This window comes from Pinus tabuliformis, chromosome 9, assembly GCF_031772625.1.
Source record: "Pinus tabuliformis cultivar Carrire ecotype Pingquan chromosome 9, CPIR1, whole genome shotgun sequence".
NCBI lineage: Eukaryota > Viridiplantae > Streptophyta > Pinopsida > Pinales > Pinaceae > Pinus > Pinus tabuliformis.
In genome coordinates, this window is record NC_142307.1 from 774,364,739 (window position 1) to 774,386,252 (window position 21,514).

General features: G+C 35.7%; 1 pseudogene; it reads right to left on the minus strand.

Annotated features, from left to right (window-relative positions):
- The window catches only part of LOC149151014 (SART-1 family protein DOT2-like), a 63,033-nt pseudogene that overhangs the window by 11,403 nt on the left and 30,116 nt on the right, over positions 1–21,514 (minus strand).

Here is a 21,514-nt window from a genome sequence, read left to right on the forward strand (position 1 = left end):
ACCCGATAACTTGGCCAAACAAGTATGGATTCCACCATATTTCTCCACCTACACCATGAGGAATTTTCCTGTCTCCTAGTCTCTCAGGCCTTACCATAATCCAAACCTGGATCACTAGGTCCTAAATTGAGACCCACTATCCAGGCTTTACTGCATATCTCAAACCCAGGATTACTAGGCCCAACGAAGAGAAAAAAACCTCTTGGCTTTATCATATATCTTTCCATTCACTGACAAGGATTCCTAGGCCCACCGAGGCAACACAATCCTAACTTTACCACAACCCACAATCTGGCTCAGGGGTCACTAGGCCAATGGATTTACCGTGATCCACAGTTTGGTTCAGGGACCACTAGGCCATGTACTCTATCATTTGGATATTGATCCCACTCAGCTTCGAATCCAGCCAGCAATCAAGCTCAACTAAAACATGAGAACCCCATCACACCATGGCTATCCAGAAATGGTAAGGCTAAGCTGGACACACTATTACACCTGGAAAAACCCATTCCTTGATAGAAAAGAACAACATTCAATACTATGACTGCCAAATATAGCAAGGAAAATACACATGCAAATCGATACTTGCAAAGAATCCTATTGTAGCAGCTTGATCATTCCTTTTCCACCTTGATCTTTGCTTCCACTTGCCTTCTTTGCCTTTCTTGATCCAATGCCAATATGCTCCAAAAAACTCTTAGTGTCCAAGAGTGAGAGAGAGAGAGAGAAAAATAATAATGAGAAAGCTCCAAAACTCAACTAACAAAAGGTTACCAACTAATCCTTAGAAGCCTTTTTATGAATGAGGCCTCTATTTTCTTCATTTTCCATTATTTTCCTTCAATTTACTCCTCACATGCAACCTGTAACCTTTCACCTCCCTTTTCTCCTAATTTCCATTTTTTTCATTAATAAATGTGCCAAATATTCAATTTTCCCTTTCCAATGACTTAGGCATTTCCTTTTCCAATTTCCTTAGCCATAAAAAACCAAATGAACAGCTCGAGGATGTCTTGCCCAACATTTAGCTTGGAATAAGTGTTCCACCAACCGTGGTTATTATTTTTGTCTTTATTAACTTTTATTACATGGAATTTTCACCAAGGGTGTTATAGAACCCTCCCCATTGGGGAATACCCTTCTTGGTGTTAGACTCCATCAAGTCCTCTCTTGCAAAAATTTGTGCATGCTACAAACTCTTTGTCTAGATCTTCAATTTGTAGCCCTCGTGCATGTGTCAACAATTTCTTAAGATGCTCAAAACTAGCCTCAAACTCCTCTGTCCATTCAAACTTCTTACATTTCCTTTGCAATGATGTGATAGGATAAGAAATCTATGAGAAGTTCATGATGAACCTCCTATAATAGCTTTCAAACCCCATGAAAGTTCTCACGTCATCCACATTCTTAGGAGTACCCACTCCATGATGGCTCTTATCTTCTCTCGATATATTGCAATTCCATCCTTGGAGACAACATGCCCCAAGTAGTGTACCTCAGTCTGAAATAAACTACACTTGTTGAGCTTAGCATACAACTGATGATCTCTCAAAACCTCTACACGGCTACTAAATGCTCAACATGTTCTTCCTTATTTTTAGAATATACCAAAATATCATCAATGAACACAATAATGAACCTATCCAAATATGGACACAACACACTATTCATCAAGCACATAAATCTAGCTGGAGCATTAGTTAAGCCAAATGGAACTACAACAATCCATAATGCCCATACTTGGTCCTGAATGCAATCTTGTAAATGGCCTCCTCTTTGATGCGTACATGATGGTATTTGGATCTCAAATCGATCTTCGAGAACATTACCACTCCCTTTAACTGATTGAAAAAATCATTAATCCTCGTAAAGGGTACCTATTCTTGATATTCACTTTGTTCAACTGCCTGTAGTCAATGCATAATCTAAGAGTACCATCTTTCTTCTTCACAAACAATATCGGTGTACCCCAAGGTGATACACTTGGCGTAATGTATCCCTTCTCCAACATTTCCTTCCACTGTAGCTTCAACTCAAACAACTCAGGTGTGCTCATCCTGTAAGGTGCTTTTGATGCTAGACCTGCCCCTAGTACTAACTCAATAGAAAATTCTACTTCCATGTGAGGTGGAAAATTTGTAATGTCCTCAGAAAATACATCCTAAATCTGATGCAAAATTGGGTACCTTGTAAACACATCTACATCCTCAAACTCCTTACTCCTTATCACTAGAAATTTGTACTGCAAACAACATACACCCCTTACTATGGCTACACTTTGCTTTCATAGTTGTCACCATCCTAATTGACGTGGCTTTCTTCTTACCCTGTAAGACTCTTGGTTCCCCATTGTCATCAACACACCCAATGGCTTTGTCATAACAATCTACCTTGGTTCTATGAAGGTACAACCAATCCATTCCCAACAACATATTGTATGATCCCATCGGTAATACATTCAAATGTGTTGTTGTAGGCATACCAATCAAATCAAATACAAAAGATCTTACCCAATGGTGCACTCACTTCTTTGTACCGGTAGTCAACTGCACTAACCAAGATTCCGCATGAAATTATTTACTCAAACCACACTTATCCACCAAGTCAGGACTAACATAGATATAATTAGATCCAGGTCAATCAAAATAGAAATAAGTTGATCACAAATCTTACCATCCATCTCAATGATTGATTCATGATGGTATTCTTGCATGTTTTCCACTACTACTTAGAAACGCGGAATACTTTGACCAACATCCCCAACAGTCTATGCCTCTTGTGCATTGTATATATGAGGCCTACCACCCTGATTCTATGGACTATCTCTCTTAAAGTGTTCCTTTCCACATGTCTAACACTCCAACCGACCAATACCAACACCTCTATGTTGTTGCTGCGACTCATGTCCCTTCTAGCTACATTAAATCTCTTTTTCTATGCCACATTCTCTTTCTCACCTGCATGCTGAGGCCTTGTCCTCTTAGGCTACCATTTACTTTTACCTTTGTCTTTTCCATTCCATCCTTGCTGAGATTCATTATTACGCTTTGATTGTTCATAATAATGCTTTAATTTCCCAACAACTTCCTCAAGTGACCGAGGCTCATTATACCCAATCCGATCTCTAAATATAATGGAAAACCACTGAAAAACCATTGAAATTTAGCCTTCTCATTAATAATATATGGTATATACCTTAATAGCTCCAGAAACTTGGTTGTGTACTCTTCATCTCTCATTGATACCATCTTTAGCTCATAGAATTTTTTTGCCTTACTGTTGTAGTACCTTTTTGACAAACATTTCTTCCTGAAAAGTCTCTTGAACTCCTACCAACTCAAATCATCTGTCCTAATGTCTCTGAACCACTTAAAATCTTCCGTCAAATGTTTGCTTTACCTTTCAAGCTGAAGATCGCTACTCTGGTCTTCATGTTATCTGTGTAATCATGAAACTCAAAGAATTTGTTCATCCCAAGTATCCAAGCCTCTACATCTTCCATCTTCTTCACATCTCCATCAAAAGTAGGTTTCTTCGATTTCTTAAACTCATATGGTAAGTATCCCCTATCATTCATCTTGTAAGGATGGTAACGATGACGATCATGATGTCTATCAGAACCAGAACTGGAATAGTAACTGTAATCATCGCCTCTTCTATCTGGAGTGTCCAACAACTTGCCATCTCTCACCATATTAGATTTATCCGAATTGTGTCTACCATGAGACCTACTTCCATATGCCCCATTAGTTCTATCCTCATGTCCATGGCTGATCTGAAGAGGCCCTTGTTGTTGCAAGTCTGAAAAACTCTGAAGAAGTATAACATTAACCTCTGCTTATTTCTCTTGTGCCTGTATGATCCGATCATTATCTGCCTTACAACTCCTTGTTTCTTCCTTCAATCTTCTCAATGTGTCTTCCAAATCAGAAGAGTGCCCCACACCACACTTCCCATCTGATTCATAAGGAGATTCTATGTAGTCCACCACCTTGCTAGCCATTTGGTCTCCTTCCTGTAATGCATAATATGTGAGATAAACCAAATCACAATAAATCAACGTACCTTAGCATAATTTTGGGAGGATACCTTGTCTGCAAGATCAACAATTAGAATGATACATATATAACATAAAAATAATAGCATATATACATATAACAAGTAAGTGCATCAATGCATAAACATCATTCTAACTAGGGTCTAGTCATAAATGCAAGGCCATATCAACAATGCATGCTATGACCTCATGCATGAAAATGACCATTACTCCATTGTACACATTGCCACATGAAACCATCAACATGCATAAGAAATGCCTAATCTAGCAATCTAGCTCAACCAAAACATGAGAATCCCATCATACCATGGTTATCCAGAAATGGCAAGCCTAGGTTGGAAACACTGTTACACCTGGAAAAACCCATGCCATGATAGAAAAGAACCACATGCAATACCATGCATGCCAAATCTAGAAAGGAAAATACACATGCAAATTGATACCTGCAAATAATGTTGTTGTAGATGTTTGATCCTAACTTTCCCTGCTTGATCTTTGCTTCCTCTTGCATTTATTGGTCTAATGCCAGTATGTTCCAAGAAAAATCTAAGTTTCCAAGAGTGAGAGAGGGAGAGAGAATAATGAGAGAGCTCCAAAACGCAACTAACAAAAGGTTACCAACTAATCCTCATAATCCTTTTTATGATTGAGGCCTCTATTTTCTTCATTTTCCATTATTTTCCTTCAATTTCCTACTCACATGCAACCTATTAGCTTTCACCTCCTTCTTCTCATAATTTCCATTATTTTCGTAAATAAATATGTCAAAAATGCCATTTTTCCTTTCCAAAGCCTTAGCTATTTCCTTTTCCAATTTCCTTCTCCATAAACATCCAAATGAACACCCCCTAGGATGTCTTTCTCAACATTCAACTTCGAATAAGTGTCCCATCAATTGTGGTTATTGTTTTTGCATTTATTAACTTTTATTACATGGAATTTTTACTAGGTCTATTACATTTCCTCTTGAGTGTAATAATCAAAAATAAATTTTCCTGGTTGGGCCAATGACTCTTCAGCTCGGTTAGCCATAGTTGCACCTTGCAACCTCTTCTGTATCTAGAGAGACAATATTACACAAACATAAAAGATAATATCAACATTTGACATTTTTAAACAGAAAATTTTACACAAACATAATAGGTGATATCAACATTCAACCACACTTTAATCCTCCTTAAACTAGTGTGTTAGCATTCTTCAAAACTAACATGAAATCTAAAACATGATTAACAAATGTCTTAATAATAGATAAACACCAAATAAACATCAAGATGATGAGGTTGCAAGAGCTTCAACCAGCCATGAATCCAACATATGTTTACAATTAGGTGTCTACCTAGTGTCCCTCGAGTCTCTTTCAGTAGGTCTAATGTTCACAGATAGATCTTCCTTAGAGGTTCAAGGATCTTTTAAGGAGAAAACGTTTATTCCCAACTTTACATATGTCTCATTGTTCTTTAGGATAGTGGAAAAAGTGAAAGGACTCTGTAATCAAGTTGAATTAGCTGTTGCTTAAATTTGGAGCATTTCTCACAATTTGTTCCATTCTGAATATTTCATAGGATTGTTTCCAAAGGAACCCTCCAATAGATCATAAAGGAATGGATAACTTGAATCTCAATGATTTTTCTTTCTTCTCCTGTGGAAAATGTTTTTTTGTTTGAAAACAAGGAATATCAGATGATAGTCATGGATAAGGACCCATGACTTTGAGCTTGTGTCGAGTTGTAAAACAATATACATCTAAAAGGAAGAAATATTGCATGGATAAAAGAAGAAATAATCCTCGTTCGGGATACTCTTCTAGAATGATGGATACGGGTAGAAAAGATAGGTTAGAAATAAAAGAAATCAAGTGAAATATGCAAAACCTAAAGAAATTTGACAATTAAATGGAAGAAGAGGATGAAGAAAATATGGACTACTCTAGAGGAAGAACTTCCAAAGTACTTCTAGGATATCGCATCTAAAATGCACCTCTTAGTCCATCATCCAAATATATTTCAAAGAACATGCTCTGCACTTGGAGACCATCTCTCAAACTAGTATTTCCTTCAATGTTCGAACCCTTGGGGATTATGCTTCAAGGAAACCATGGTACCCTTATCTTGATATATGTTCCTTAGCGTTTCCCATTTATATAAGCCATACTATGTTGGTTAAGTGTTGATTTTATAAGGCCTCCATGGTGCTTCAATCTATGGCCAACTCTCTTGATTGCCTCCCCACGTTCAGGTTTTGTCCAGACACTTTGGGCCACTTCCTGCTGTCTAAACAAGACCTTGATAGGGTAATGAAAGAGGACATTGATAGAAAATCCATCCAAATCACTCTATTGCACCTCTTTGGGGCCTCAACCCTAAGATAAATTTCTACTTTGAGCACTTCCTGGAGTTGACAAATCATGCCAATGTCATAGCTAATGTAGGTCACCTCCATCTTAACAGCTTGTTTCTTAGATTATCCTCTTATTGATCAACACTCTTGCATATCCATTGTTAAAGGATCATGATTTGCAATCCCTCATGGTAGGAAAAGGAACAAAAGCTAGTTATGGCCTCCCCTAAATGCCATTTTAATATATCTCAATAGACTATAGCTAGGATGTTGCATGGAAAACAATTTATACATGAAATAAAGGAGCATTAGAATGGTATTAGCTCCTAAGTGTTTGAGATGGAGATTTCACTTACATATTTAGTTCATTTCAAAGTCTCACAAATGTGTCCTTTTATTTCTTTGCTTATGACTCAATTCAGGTATTGGATCTTTTCTTGTTGATGGAAGCTTAGAGATTGAAGTTGCTTTTTAATTCCCACTTTGAACTACACAAACTATATTTTATTTTATCCCCATTGAACCACTTTTGTGATAATTTATTGGAAATTAATAAAATTATCTTATATTATCTTTAATTATCTAGAAATTTTTAAATATTTTGCTCCTGAAAACCCTAGAGAAAATATTTTTACAAAGAAAGAAGGAAAAATAACCAGGGCTATGGAATCTTATAGAGGACCCTCTGAGTCATCCAACAATGAAACAATCCTTTAACTCTATTGTTGTTTAGAAGTAAAAAATAATTCTTCATAAAGTTGTAGGTTGCTGTGAAATTTTGTTATATTTTATTACAAATTCCGAACATAAGCCTTTCCTAACAAGTAGGAAGCAGGAAGTCTCAATAATCATGGTCAACTAGTCACTGAGTAGTTCTTTAGTATTGAAGCCACTAGTTAGCTAACTATAGAAGTACCAGTTCTATTTCCAGATTCTTTAGTTGATAGAAGTAGTTCCATTTAAAACACACACACACCTACCTACTATAAAATTCTTATGAAAAATATGAATCCAACGTACCTCATCTAGTTTGTTATGGACTTCTTCATTTATACCTCACATTTGATCTATAGTTACCCCTTGAAAATAAAATTGCAAAATTTTCATATAAACTTGGTACAAAATTAATGCTAAAGCCTTGAGTATCTTAGAAAAATGTGAACATATTAAATATCTCAACATTACTACATCAGAACATCAAGGGAAAAACTTACCTCCTCCTTAAAAGGGTCATCATATTGAGGAAGAATTGATTGCACAATATTCATATCATTTTGAAATCTGTCACAACAAAAATAGTGAGAAACCTATAAGATAAAAATTGAAACATTCAGAAAATTGATTATCTAATAAATATCTACCTTGTATTCACATATCTCAGTTTTATTTTTAGCTTCTTTGTAGGCTTCATTTCTCGCATTTTTCTCTCCAATTTCAATGTTTTCAAGCATATCAATTGTTGTAGTAGCATGACAACATAATTAGTGAATCTTCAATCAACAAACATAACAAAAAGAGGGATACAAAGACCATATTAGGTAAATTAAAAATTTAGGACTTGGAATACAAACTCAACATACCATCATTAACATCATCACCAACAAGAACATTATGATCCTTAAGTATCAATACAATTTCCCCTCCTTCAATTACTTTTCAAGCTCGTGAAGGACATTCAGTCTTGCCAGATCCTATGCATATCAAGAACACTACACACTGTTTAGAGAAAGGTGTTGACCACGTAACATGGATATACAATAGATTGATATCATAGCAAGTATGCTACACACCCATCTGCCAATTTTGGAGGTTTTAAAATCCATTGAATGCATCCAATTTTCTCTTATTTCAACAAATGGTAGATATATCCTATAAATGTAAGGTTTAGAAATATAGTGAAATAGTAAGAATACAACAAAAAACCATTTATAGCAGCTGAGTAGAGAAGACTATAGAAAAATTATTTAACAAAGAAATTATTACTTCCACTGTGCATAGTCCTTTCTTCATCATCACTTTTTGTATCCTCCACATTATCCCTAGTCAACAAAGCACCCATATCAAATACAATTTTACATTCAAAGCCATAAATGATTATTATTAGAATAAATTTCAAAATAAGATATAAGATCATTATAATATAAAAAAATGGCACTCATGTGCACCTCAAGAGGTTACAAACCTTCTCTTCAAAAAACTTGGCAAGATGTCCTTCTTTTTCCATCGCAACATTTTTATGCTCCTCGATTTTTATACTCTTATTTACCCATGATAAAATAATTGACCCACCATCCATCCTTGTCTTCATTGTTTCCTCCCTGATTCTAAAAAACATTGAAATGTCATTAATTAAAATTTAAAACAAAAAAAATTATATAGGATCATAATCCCAAAACATTTAATTGATCAAAATAAGGGAAACTTATTAGATGATTGAGATGCATTTTGTTTGTAATCAGGTAATATCCAATTATCCACCATTGTGTTTTCTCCATGATAATCATGACATAAACTAAACTTGTGGTGAGCAATTTTGTAGATTCATATTTGACACTAGAAAAGTCCACTCACTATAATGGACCTTAAAGATGGTACACAAACATTAATAATAATTGGGTGCAATTAAAATAAGCATAAATATATGACTTGTTTAAATATAAATTGTGAAATGACCTAATAAATATCAACGTTAAAAGATATCAGTTTGAAACAGGTGCTTAACATAAATGCAATAATAGGTTACTCATGCCTTGTGAGTAAGAAAGTCCCACCAAGATTATTTCTAATCCAACTTCACTATTTTATCTTAGGATGGGTTTGTCTCAAGAAGTTAAAAGTAGGAAAAAAGTCTAGTTGGTTGAGGAAGCAACCAAAGAAATGGCTCAGTCATTAGCAGAGAACTGGAAAAAAAACTACCTGATAAGATAGAATATCTAAAAGGAAAGAAGACACTTCAAGAGGATAGGAAATTAAGATGATCATGATCTAACATTTTCATAACATTCTACACAAAGTAGAGGCACCATGCCCCCTTATCTTTCTTTGTTCCTTGAAATCACAAAAGGTAGTGGTGTCAAAACCTTAATCATAAAGCAAGGAAAACCAAGATATCAAGACCCTCACATATAGGCTTGGTTGGGAGGGTCCTCTTTAATTGGTATGGTTTTACCAGTTAATTTTCTTGCAATATCTACATGATCCTAGTCAAGGGTGTAGATTTTAGTATGTATTTGGATTACCTCTTCCTACAGATATAGGCTATAGCGAGGGACCTGCTGTTGGCATTATGAGACAAGTGTTGTCCTTGATGGAAAACCACGCAGATGATAAATTATAATGCAGCAAAGTTATTTTCAAGTTCACGCACTTTCATGCAGAGAAAAGTTTCTTTCATGTAGAGAAAAGTTCACACACTTTCATGCAGAGAAAAGTTTCTTTCATGTAGAGAAAAGTTCACGCACTTTCATGCAAAGAAAAGTTTCTTTCATGTAGAGAAAAGTTCACGCACTTTAATGCAGAGAAAAGTTTCTTTCATGTAGAGAAAAGTTCACGCACTTTCATGCAGAGAAAAGTTTATTTCATATAGAGAAAAGTTCACGCACTTTCATGTAGAGAAAAGTTCCTTTCATGAAGAGAAAATTTCACGCACTTTTATGGTTGGCTCATGGTATTAGTCCGACAGTTTTTGATCTTATGGTTTTGGTCCGTGGTATTGCATCCAAAAGTGTTGATCTCATGCACTTTCATGGTTGGTTCACGGTATTAGTCCAACAGTTTTTGATCCTATGGTTTTGGTCCGTGGTATTGCATCCAAAAGTGTTGATCCCAAGTACTGGGTCCGTGATATTGTGTTATTATGGTTTTGGACCGTGGTATTGTGAAAGGCCTAAAACTATAAAAGAGGAAGGAGATCATTTGGCAAAGCATCATCTGAATTATTGAATATCTAATAAAGTGCTAGATCTGGAATACTGTGATTGGGTTATGGTGCAGATCTGGATCTGAGCTAAAGAGGGATCTCACAGGTTGATGGAGAACAAGATCTAAGGATAGATCAGGATCAAATGGTTTGAAATGAACTATCTCTATATATTTATGCTTATTCTAGATCTGTATACTGACGCTTGTAATGATCTGAACTGGATATAACTTAAGTTTGAAATCGCTGCAAGTCATGTTTGAATATTTATAGATCTATACGCGGGTTGGCTTTGGTGTAAGCATGTATGTATGCAGGTTTGGTTCATTGTAGTAGCGTATACAATTTGAGCTATGATATCTGAAGTCACAGGTGGTTCTAGTTGTTGATGGGTTCTGATGACAGTTTAAAGGTGTCAGTATTCTACATATCCTGTTTGGTTGATTGTGTTTAGCTTCAGTATTGATGGATGAGAACTAATATTGGATCATGTTCTTAATGACTTATCTTTATGTGATCTGATGGACTAGATTTGGTTGCTAACTCACATATTATCCTTGTATATGTATTGATCTGGAGATTGGGTGATTCAGAAGATTGATTGATTATGTGCTTCAATGATATTAATGGGTCTAGTATGAAAATTGGATGAAACGTGGCCTTTCAGATTATGTGTTGTGCTTCAGGAGTATTTAGTATGAAAATGTACGAAACGTGGTACCTAGAGGAGAGAAGATTGTAGGTCGGCGCCTACGTACTAGTATCTTATCTAGTACAAGAGCTAAGGGGGTGGTAGCTCCCTTCCAATAGCAGTTGAAAACTTTGGAGCAGTGTAGCAGGTAGCAGCCTGCGTACTAGTAAATGGATCGGCTAGTACAAGAACTATGGGGGTTGTAGCTCCCTTCCAGGAGAGACTGGAGAATGAGAGAGGGTTGTAGCTCTCTGCAGGTAGTAGCCTGTGTACTGGTAAAGGACTGCACTAGTACATAACTCTTGTAAAAGGATTTTCTTATTAAGAAGAAGATTGAGATGACTTGCAGTAGGTGGTTTTCTCCCACATTGGGTTTCCACCTTATATCATGGTGTTCATGTGTGTGGCTTATGTGTGATGATCTGTTCTATTTTACTGCACCTGTTTACTGTTAGTATGGTTAATAATGTTTTAATGCACTCATTGAAGATCAATTAACTGAATCATAAGTTTACTGAATATACACAACATATATGAATCAGAGTATGGAAATGAAAAAGTTTTATTGACTTAATAATACTGATTCACCCCCCCAGTATTATTTCCAACAATTGATATCAGAGCAGGTCCTTTGGTAGAATCTTGATCGCTTGAAGGGGATCCGTAGAACAATGGGAAAGAAGCTTAAGAAGAAAGCACCTAAGAAGAAGAAGACATCTCAGAAGAACTATGACAGTGGGAGAATCGGTTGGGGATTATGTGGAAGAAGCACTTCAGATTCAGAATCATTTCAAAATGAAGATGAACTATCAGGTATGAATTTGTTATCCTCTGATGTTCCAGCTATCTATCCATTTGGAAAAGATGAAAGTGATAGCGAAACAACTGAATTTGCTTTTATGGGTGAGCAAGAAAGATATCAAATAGAGGCAGAATTTAAAAGGCTTACAGACAAAATTAGAGATCAATAAGATCTATTGAACAAAAGGGAATGTGTCTTCAAAGAAGAAGCTGCCAAACTAAAAGCTCAACTAGAGGAAGGAAACAAGGTAAGGAAGTTATTCAAGGACAAATATCAAAAGTTGCAGGATGAAGTAACATCACTAAGAGATGAAGTCAATGAAAGAAGCACAACCATCAAGAAACTCAGAGATAGATCCAGTTACTATGAAAGTCTTGAAGCCACGATCCGCTCGCTAAAAGAAGATCTTGAAGAATCAAAGAAGCAGAATAAAGAACTACTTCAAGCTCATGAAAATGAAGTTCTTGAACTAAGACGTCGGTTGGAAGAAGAAAGAAATGCTGAAGAAAACGTGAAGAAGCAATATCTTGAAAAGGAAGAGCAACATCAAGTTGAGGTAAATATTCTAAAAGATAAATTAGAAGAAAAGGATAAACTGTTACGATTTCAAGATAGTACTAAAGTCTTGGATGATATTCTTAATAGTCAAAGGTCTCCTGCTATCAAAAATGGTCTTGGTTTTCATGAATCTATTGAAGTTGAATCTAGTTCACAAAGTAAGACAAGCGACTCGACTGCAAAATCTGAAATGCTCAATAAGGAGATGAAAGGTCAATCTCATCATCAACCAAGGAAAGAAATTCTTCAAAGAAAATCTTTTACTCCTCCAATGAATAATGTTGAATGTTATGTATGTCATAATATTGGACATGTTGCAGCCAGATGTAGAAGAAGAAGGGTTCAAGACCATCATGCAGAAAGATCATCACATTCAAGGTACTTTAATGGTTATTGCTTTGCTTGCAATATGTTTGGTCACAAAGCTGTTGATTGCTATAGAAGAAATATGAGACATGTAAGATGTTACACATGTAACAAGCTTGGACATATAGCTAAGGAATGCAGGAACAAAGTATGGGCACCATACCAAAAGGAGAAAACATCATCATCACACTTGAAGATGTGGAAGAAGAAAGAAGTACAGTCAGAAAGAGGCGGCACAACACAACATACAGACATAACAGAATCAGAGGGAGCTGGAAATGTAAAACTTCAGGGTCCTGAATCTCATACGAAAGTTTCTTAAATAGAAGTCACGTATATACGCGAGTTGGTTATGGCATAGTCGCGTATATGATTGTTTAGGCAGGTTTAGGAAAAGGATCAGTTATGATTCGGTTTATTATTTATGCTGTTTGATAATGGTTACAATTTGATGATGATGTGTGGAAATGACTTGATGGTTAGAAGTGATTTGTTTCTAACTTGATAATGATCATGACTTGATACTTCTTGCTGATATGCATGATCAGATCTGACAGTAAACAAGATGGCATAGGTTTAGGGGGAGCATATGATTTTAATGCATTGTTGGCATTATGGTTAATAGTCCTTGGTGATGATGCTTATATGGATAAATGATTCATCTTGCTATGATATGGTTATGAGTTGTTCAGATGATTCTTGGGGTTACATACTTGATATTTAGATCAGATTTGTGGTTGATTCTCTAATGGTGCTTACATGGTGATCTTCATAAGGATAAGGAGAAGTACATAGCTTGAATTCACATCTTCTTTACTTGATGATGAGTCACTCATATGCTATTGTTGTCATATGCATAAAGATCATATATTACATTTATGATGTCGGATTCCTATTGTTCTTGGCACACATATGGATGAGGATTTTTGGCTAGATACATGGATGATTATTCAAAGTTGCATTGTTGGAGACATGATGATGATGAGTTCTTACCTATATGATGATAGGTTGTTTCGTACATATGTTGATTGATGCAGATATTCCCAATTGATGATACTTGGTCCATGCAAATTTGGTTGGCTATGTTGTTTTTCACATATGATAGAATGTGAATGATTCTGTATATACAGAATTTTGTTCAAAAGGATGAATTGATACGAACATACCTTGATGATTCATGCACTAATACAAGTTGCTGGTCTAGTTGCTGTTGATAGATGCTATGGAGCAGATCATACAATGTTGTTGCTGATGTTTATCATGATATCTGGTCTCTATTATAAATGTCATGTATATCATTCGATGTAAAGGTCATATCAAGACTCATGATGTAATAGTGTGTCTCTATTTATTGTAGTCATTTGATGAGATCTCTTGAGGTCATGTAACGGCCTATGTTGGTTTCCCCACTATGCCTGGGATGAATGATGTTATTCGCTTATGTTATCATATGTAAACTTTTGGTATATCACCATTGTGATGGGAGATAGATGTATGTATGAGTCTTTGGTGATAGGAAGGTCATTTATGATGTATAGAGTCATGTTCTTCTTGTAGAACATCTTTTTGCAGACCTTTCTAACAGTCAGGGGGAGCATGAACAATCATATTTTAGCAGAGCAGAGATTTCAGCATGTTCTCAAAAAGAGCATGGACAGATTGGTGCATAATGGCATATACAAAGGGGGAGCTCATTCAGAGATTTCAGCAGGTACTCAGGGGGAGTATGGATAGCAAAGGAAGAGATTATTTGGTCCGCCCTTTGCCCTTGATGTCAAAGGGGGAGAGTGATTTGGTATTTTTGCCATCAAGTCCAAAGGGGGAGATTGTTGACATTATGATGCATGCGTTGTACTTGATGGAAACCAACTCGTAGAAGATCAACTCACTTATATATATCTAGATGAATCTACAAAAGAGATATCAGATGTGACACAGTGCATGGGATGCCGGACAACTCAAAGGAATCAGATGACAGTTCTCAGGTTAGATTTGCCATCAAGTCCAAAGGGGGAGATTGTTGGCATTATGAGACAAGTGTTGTCCTTGATGGCAAACCACTCAGATGATAAATTATAGTGCAGCAAAGTTATTTTCAAGTTCATGCACTTTCATGTAGAGAAACGTTCACGCACTTTCATGCAGAGAAAAGTTTCTTTCATGTAGAGAAAAGTTCATGCACTTTCATGCAGAGAAAAGTTTCTTTCATGTAGAGAAAAGTTCACACACTTTCATGCAGAGAAAATTTTCTTTCATGTAGAGAAAAGTTCATGCACTTTCATGCAGAGAAAAGTTTATTTCATATAGAGAAAATTTCACACACTTTCATGCAGAGAAAAGTTCCTTTCATGAAGAGAAAAGTTCACGCACTTTCATGGTTGGCTCATGGTATTAGTCCGATAGTTTTTGATCCTATGGTTTTGGTCCGTCGTATTGCATCCAAAAGTGTTGATCTCACGCACTTTCATGGTTGGTTCATGGTATTAGTCTGACAGTTTTTGATCCTATGGTTTTGGTCCGTGGTATTGCATCCAAAAGTGTTGATCCCAAGTATTGGGTCTGTGGTATTGTGTTATTATGGTTTTGGACCGTGGTATTGTGAAAGGCCTAAAACTATAAAAGAGGAAGGAGATCATTTGGCAAAGCATCATCTAAATTATTGAATATCTGATAAAGTGCTAGATTTGGAATACTGTGATTGGGTTATGGTGCAGATCTGGATCTGAGCTAAAGAGGGATCTCACCGGTTGATGGAGAACAAGATCTAAGGATAGATCGGGATCAAATGGTTTGAAATGAACTATCTCTATATATTTATGCTTATTCTAGATTTGTATACTGACGCTTGTAATGATCTGAACCGGGTATAACGTAAGTTTGAAATCGCTGCAAGTCATGTTTGAATATTTATAGATCTGTACGCGGGTTGGCTTTGGTGTAAGCGTGTATGTATGCAAGTTTGGTTCATTGTAGTAGCGTATACAATTTGAGCTATGATATTTGAAGTCACAGGTGGTTCTGGTTGTTGATGGGTTCTGATGACAGTTTAAAGGTGTCAGTATTCTGCATATCCTGTTTGGTTGATTGTGTTTAGCTTTAGTATTGATGGATGAGAACTAATATTGGATCAGGTTCTTAATGACTTATCTTTATGTGATCTGATGGACTAGATCTGGTTGCTAACTCACATATTATCCTTGTATATGTATTGATATGGAGATTGGGTGATTCAAAAGATTGATTGATTATGTGCTTCAATGATATTAATGGGTCCAGTATGAAAATTGGATGAAACGTGGCCTTTCAGATTATGTGTTGTGCTTCAGGAGTATCCAGTATGAAAATGTACGAAACGTGGTACCTGGAGGAGAGAAGATTGTAGGCCGGCACCTACGTACTAGTATCTTAGCTAGTATAAGAGCTAAGGGGGTGGTAGCTCCCTTCCAGTAGCAATTGACAACTTTGTAGCAGTGTAGCAAGTAGCAGCCTGCGTACTAGTAAATGGATCGGCTAGTACAAGAACTATGGGGGTTGTAGCTCCCTTCCAGGAGAGACTGGAGAATGAGAGAGGGTTGTAGCTCTCTGCAGGTAGTAGATTGCGTACTGGTAAAGGAATGCACTAGTACATAACTCTTGTAAAAGGATTTTCTTATTAAGAAGAAGATTGAGATGACTTGCAGCAGTTGGTTTTCTCCCACATTGGGTTTCCACCTTATATCGTGGTGTTCATGTGTGTGGCTTATGTGTGATGATCTGTTCTATTTTACTGCACTTGTTTACTGTTAATATGGTTAATAATGTTCTAATGCACTCATTGAAGATCAATTAACCGAATCATAAGTTTACTAAATATACACAGCATATATGAATCAAAGTATGGAAATGAAAAAGTTTTATTGTCTTAATAATACTGATTCACCCCCCTCTCTCAGTATTATTTCCGACACCTGCAAATATAGATAGGACAAAAATGTTTTTGTGTTTTTATTTTTTTTATTGTGTATTTTAATATATTCCATTTTTCCTACAAGTGCCAAAGATGACATCACATCTCATTTCCTCATGTCCCCTCCATTACAAGATCAAGACAAATGCCATTTCTTATTTTCAGATTCAAGAGGCTTCATTTCCTCTTCTACAACCAAAATCAATAATTCCTTACTCTCTTCATGAGAAATTTGCAATTATAGATACCAATCATTACAAGTCACACACCTTAAAGAGAATCAACTCATATTTCTCGGTTGTACCCTCTAACAAGAACAAAAAACAACAATTAGATACCCATGATATTGGATACCTCAAGGCCTAGATCAATGAGAACTCTTGTCTCCTCTTGATCCCCTCTTACATGGTCCAACCTACTTCTCATCACAAGCCATACACTACCATTCAAATAGATAAACCACCTCCAAGTGTCCCCAAAATTAACTTCCCCACCTACCAACATATTACTCACTAAGTTCAACACAGTAGTTAGACTCAGGTTCCTATCAGGGGATTCTTCCCATTGACCCTAGATGTTAGGAGCTTAAATATCCCATATTCTTGTGCCCCCAAATACATACAACAAAACCCATTAATCATACACACTCTTGTAAGGATATCATCTACCAATGCAATAGCCATTTCACAGTGCTTGACAACTCTAACAACAAACCCAACTCTAAATCTCATCACTCATCCTTGGTTGCCATCCCTACTAAGGCTTAACATTCTCTCTCTTTCCATTGAAAGAGCAAATGCAATGGCCTCTTGATGCTACTTGATGATTCCAATAATAATCTCACTTCTTCGTCTTCTCACTCATCCTCTGAGACCAACTCCAATAGTGCTTGACATCCTCTCTCTGGCTTAGTATCAATTTTTTTGAGCCTTTTATATATAACATTTTTATTGTACTAACAACTTATGTACATTCTCTTTTATTCTTTTTAGCTTTTTTTAGCTAGACATAAAGTGCCTAGTCTCTTCCCAGCTCTTAGAACTTGGATCTTTCTACTTTCAGTAGAAGATTCCTTAACTCCCAATTTGTACCGATAGTAGATATGCTTCTATAGTCCCCACTGACCCACTTTTGTAATATTTTGTTGGACATCAATAATATTTTCTTATCTTCTCTCAGTAAATACAAAAAACCCCCAAATCAGTGCAATGCAATGCCTTCATCCATTCCCTAATGAAGACAAAATTTTTTAAAAGAGTCTTTGGAGTGTTTGTGGTTGGGCTAGGAAGGTATTTTAGTTTCTCCATTTCTCAAGACATTTTCTAGATACCTATCACTGGGGAGAAAGAAGCTGGTAGAGTAAACACTAAAGATACAATGATTTTCTTCACAGTTGAGTCTTGTGGTGCATGTCCATACAACAACGTCGTTAATGAACAAACTGAACACCAAGTAATTGGAAAAAAAATAAGTAAAAGAATAATTGCAACATCAACAAAAAAGATTTTCCAAAAAATGTAACCATAAATAGAATGAATTTCAGAAAACAATGTATTATCAAACATATTGCATAAGAAAAACAAGTAGATGACCTAAACCCAACATATATTGTGAAGAAAAAAAGGTAATAACATTGATCACGTGCATAAATAGTAAATACAGTGAAAAAAATAGTTAGTTATGTTTTAGTGATCTCTTTTAAGATATATTTAATGCAAATTACATACTCTATTTGTAAGCACATTGACCTGGTATCACATATACATGAATCATGGTTCTAAGCAACCTTTCTTTGAGTTATTTTCTTAGATAAAATTTAGTATATTCCTAAAATATTATAACATTAAAATTATAAAAAGAAAAGTTGCTTCCGAGTTATTTCTAGATAAACATTTTGTCTTGATGGGAAGAGCTCAAAAATGAGAGAAAAAAATATCCCCATGTATTTATATTCATCTTCAAATTAGATTTAGGAATTGTACCTAGACACTTGAACTAGTTTTGTACTATCAAATGTTAGCTATCAATAACCCTTAAAAGTTTAATGAAAGGTCCAATTTAAAGTCCAAGATTTAAATGTTAGTCGTCCACCCTTTAAGGAAATTTGAAAAATTAATAAAAACAATGCAACAATGTGTCCAACAGTCAAATTTATTAGACTAGATATCAATATCTTTAGAGACAATTCCAATAGATCTTTCAAAAAAGTTAACAAGAAGCAAGGTTGTCTCTTCTAATTTCTTTTGGAGAAGTTGTACGTGCTCAAAACCAACCTTCATTTACATTATTTTAGACATTACTGATAGTTACTAACATTTACTTTTGAATATAGAAATCTAATCAATGATAGTAGCAAACAACTCCTAGAAACTTACTAAATTTGTTAAGATATGAAAAAAATGAGATGTCAATCAGTAATAACTGTAGCAAGTTTATGTAATTTCTTTTTCACTTGTATTGGGAGAGGAAAACATATTTTTTCTTGAGAATCATGTGGGAAAAGAGCTCCCTGAACTTTTCAATGTGGTTACAGACTTGAGAGTCAACATAAAATGTAATTTCCTCTATAAATTGAGGATGAATGAAGGACATAATATCCTATCAATCCTCGTAGGCTACAATCCTCAATAAAAGGAAAAAACCCAAAATATCCAATTTTTGGCAGGTTTTGGGGCAACTGAGCAAAGAAACCCAAAATTGGGGCTTGGAGTAAACTTTACTCAATCAATTAAGCATAAGAGACCCCCCTTGGATATCTATAAATATAGGAGGATTGAATTCATTTTGGAGTAGCATTATGGATCATCTCATTCTGTTTTTGAGCATTTTCTCTGAGGGTTTTAAGACCCCTTTCTCTCTAGTCAATTACGGTTGTGAAAGATTCCACCTTAGTTGAGACCATTCTATTTTATATATATGTTTGGGTAGAAGATTTCTATCTGAATTAGAAATATCTATGATGATTAATCTTTGATTTGAATTTTTTTTTATGTGAAAATTAATTTATGTCTTTGCAACAAGTTCTATGATTTTGGTATTGCAGGTATCAAGTTATGCGGGTTCGCTTCTATCGGTAACATAACCTATTTCTTTGGTAAATTAACTTTCTGGGCTCTTAGGAATACCATTTTCATGGCAAAAAAGTCTCTCTCTACCACTCACCAGATTGTTCTGTCACTATTAAGAATAGAAGTTGATCCCTTGTGGTAGCTCCCACGAAGGTTTTAGTGTCTTGTTTCAGAGATTGGAACTCTCTCTAATTTCTGTCATTAATTTGTGGCACGAGATCAAGTTTTGGGACCATTTTAGAGTGCGAAGGTCCAATTATCAAAGTCTATACTCATTCAATATGTTGTGGATAAAGTTCAGGGGTTAGGGTTAAAGCCAGAATTAGGAAGATTTGAAAATGAGTTCCTCTGGTGCAAAATCATGGGTTTGTGGCTGACAGAACTACCTAAGGTTGCTTGTGACAAGTTCACATTGGAGCAGGTTCTGTAGGGCACCTTTTGTGTTTCAAGGTTTTGACTTCCAGACAACTTAATATCAATCATAATGAAGTAAAACTAGAGTTGAGAAAAATAAATAAATTCTTCTTTATTACATATAACAAACGGTGGAGATAAACAAAGGTTGAATAGAAATTTAAATCATTTCCATAAGAGAGAGGACAGACATATAAAGAATATCTTATAGTTGTATATGTAATTCTAGGGCACCAAACATACATGTATATGAATTTATCATACACACACGCACCCCACGATGCTTTTCTACACAAAGGGGGAGTGGAACATTGACCAAGTGGTCAACAAACATGTTCACAGGAGGCACCACCCCACTTCCATAATCATTGTGGCATGTAAATATTGTTAACCACCATGTAATAGACCCCAGCACCAGGGTGGCACCAGAGAAAAGTGCAGATGTGAACTGAAGGCTTCTTATTGACTACACCTGAATCGTAAAGGGCCAAAAACATTCCACTTTAATATCCCTTTATTGTTATTTACTGAAATTTCAAGCGTTTAGATTTAGAAATATATAGCATGAATTTTTATTCCAAAAACTCCATAAAATTTACAGAAATTTCACATAAAGAAAATCACCAACAATTAAATAAAATGTGAAAACTAGAAATGAAAACGTTGCAACACTAGCATTATCTTATTGAAGGAATTCTTCAAAGAATTTTACATAATAGTTCGGAAAAATGCTTACCCAGAATATTGCATTTACCAGCCCTTGCACTCAGAATTTAGCTAGGTAATGCATCCATCTTCCTTTATGTAATGTGGCCCATAAAATCGACTTATCTGTTGTTGTCTTGAAAGGAACAATTCGGCTTCCTTTGACCATCAATTCGCCCTCCTCCTGGCTTAGGAAATTTGGCCCAAAATCAGATTGGTAATATGGCATCCTCACGCTGGATAAATTTAGCTTCCATGCACTGAGAAAATTCCTTTACTCTAGTTATTTCATTCCTAGCAAATGATGAAGCTTGGTCTGAGCAAAATGATGAACTACACCTATAAAAAAATCATGAACTAGACCCTTATAAACACATAATTTGGCCCCTGCAAATACCATAAACTTGGTCCAGTGAATGATGGATTCGACCTTAACTGTTGAGGAACTCGACCCTTCAAATACTATAAACTAACTCAGTTGAGGTACTTAGTGAACTCGGTCTCTAGAAATGCACATGATCTATATCATTATATCATTAATTTTCTCAATGTCAGGGAAATTGGGAAATGTGTTTCTCTATTAAATGTTGGATTGGTTTCTTATTATTAAAAGAATGACTAATTTGGGTTTACTTCAAAAAATAAGGC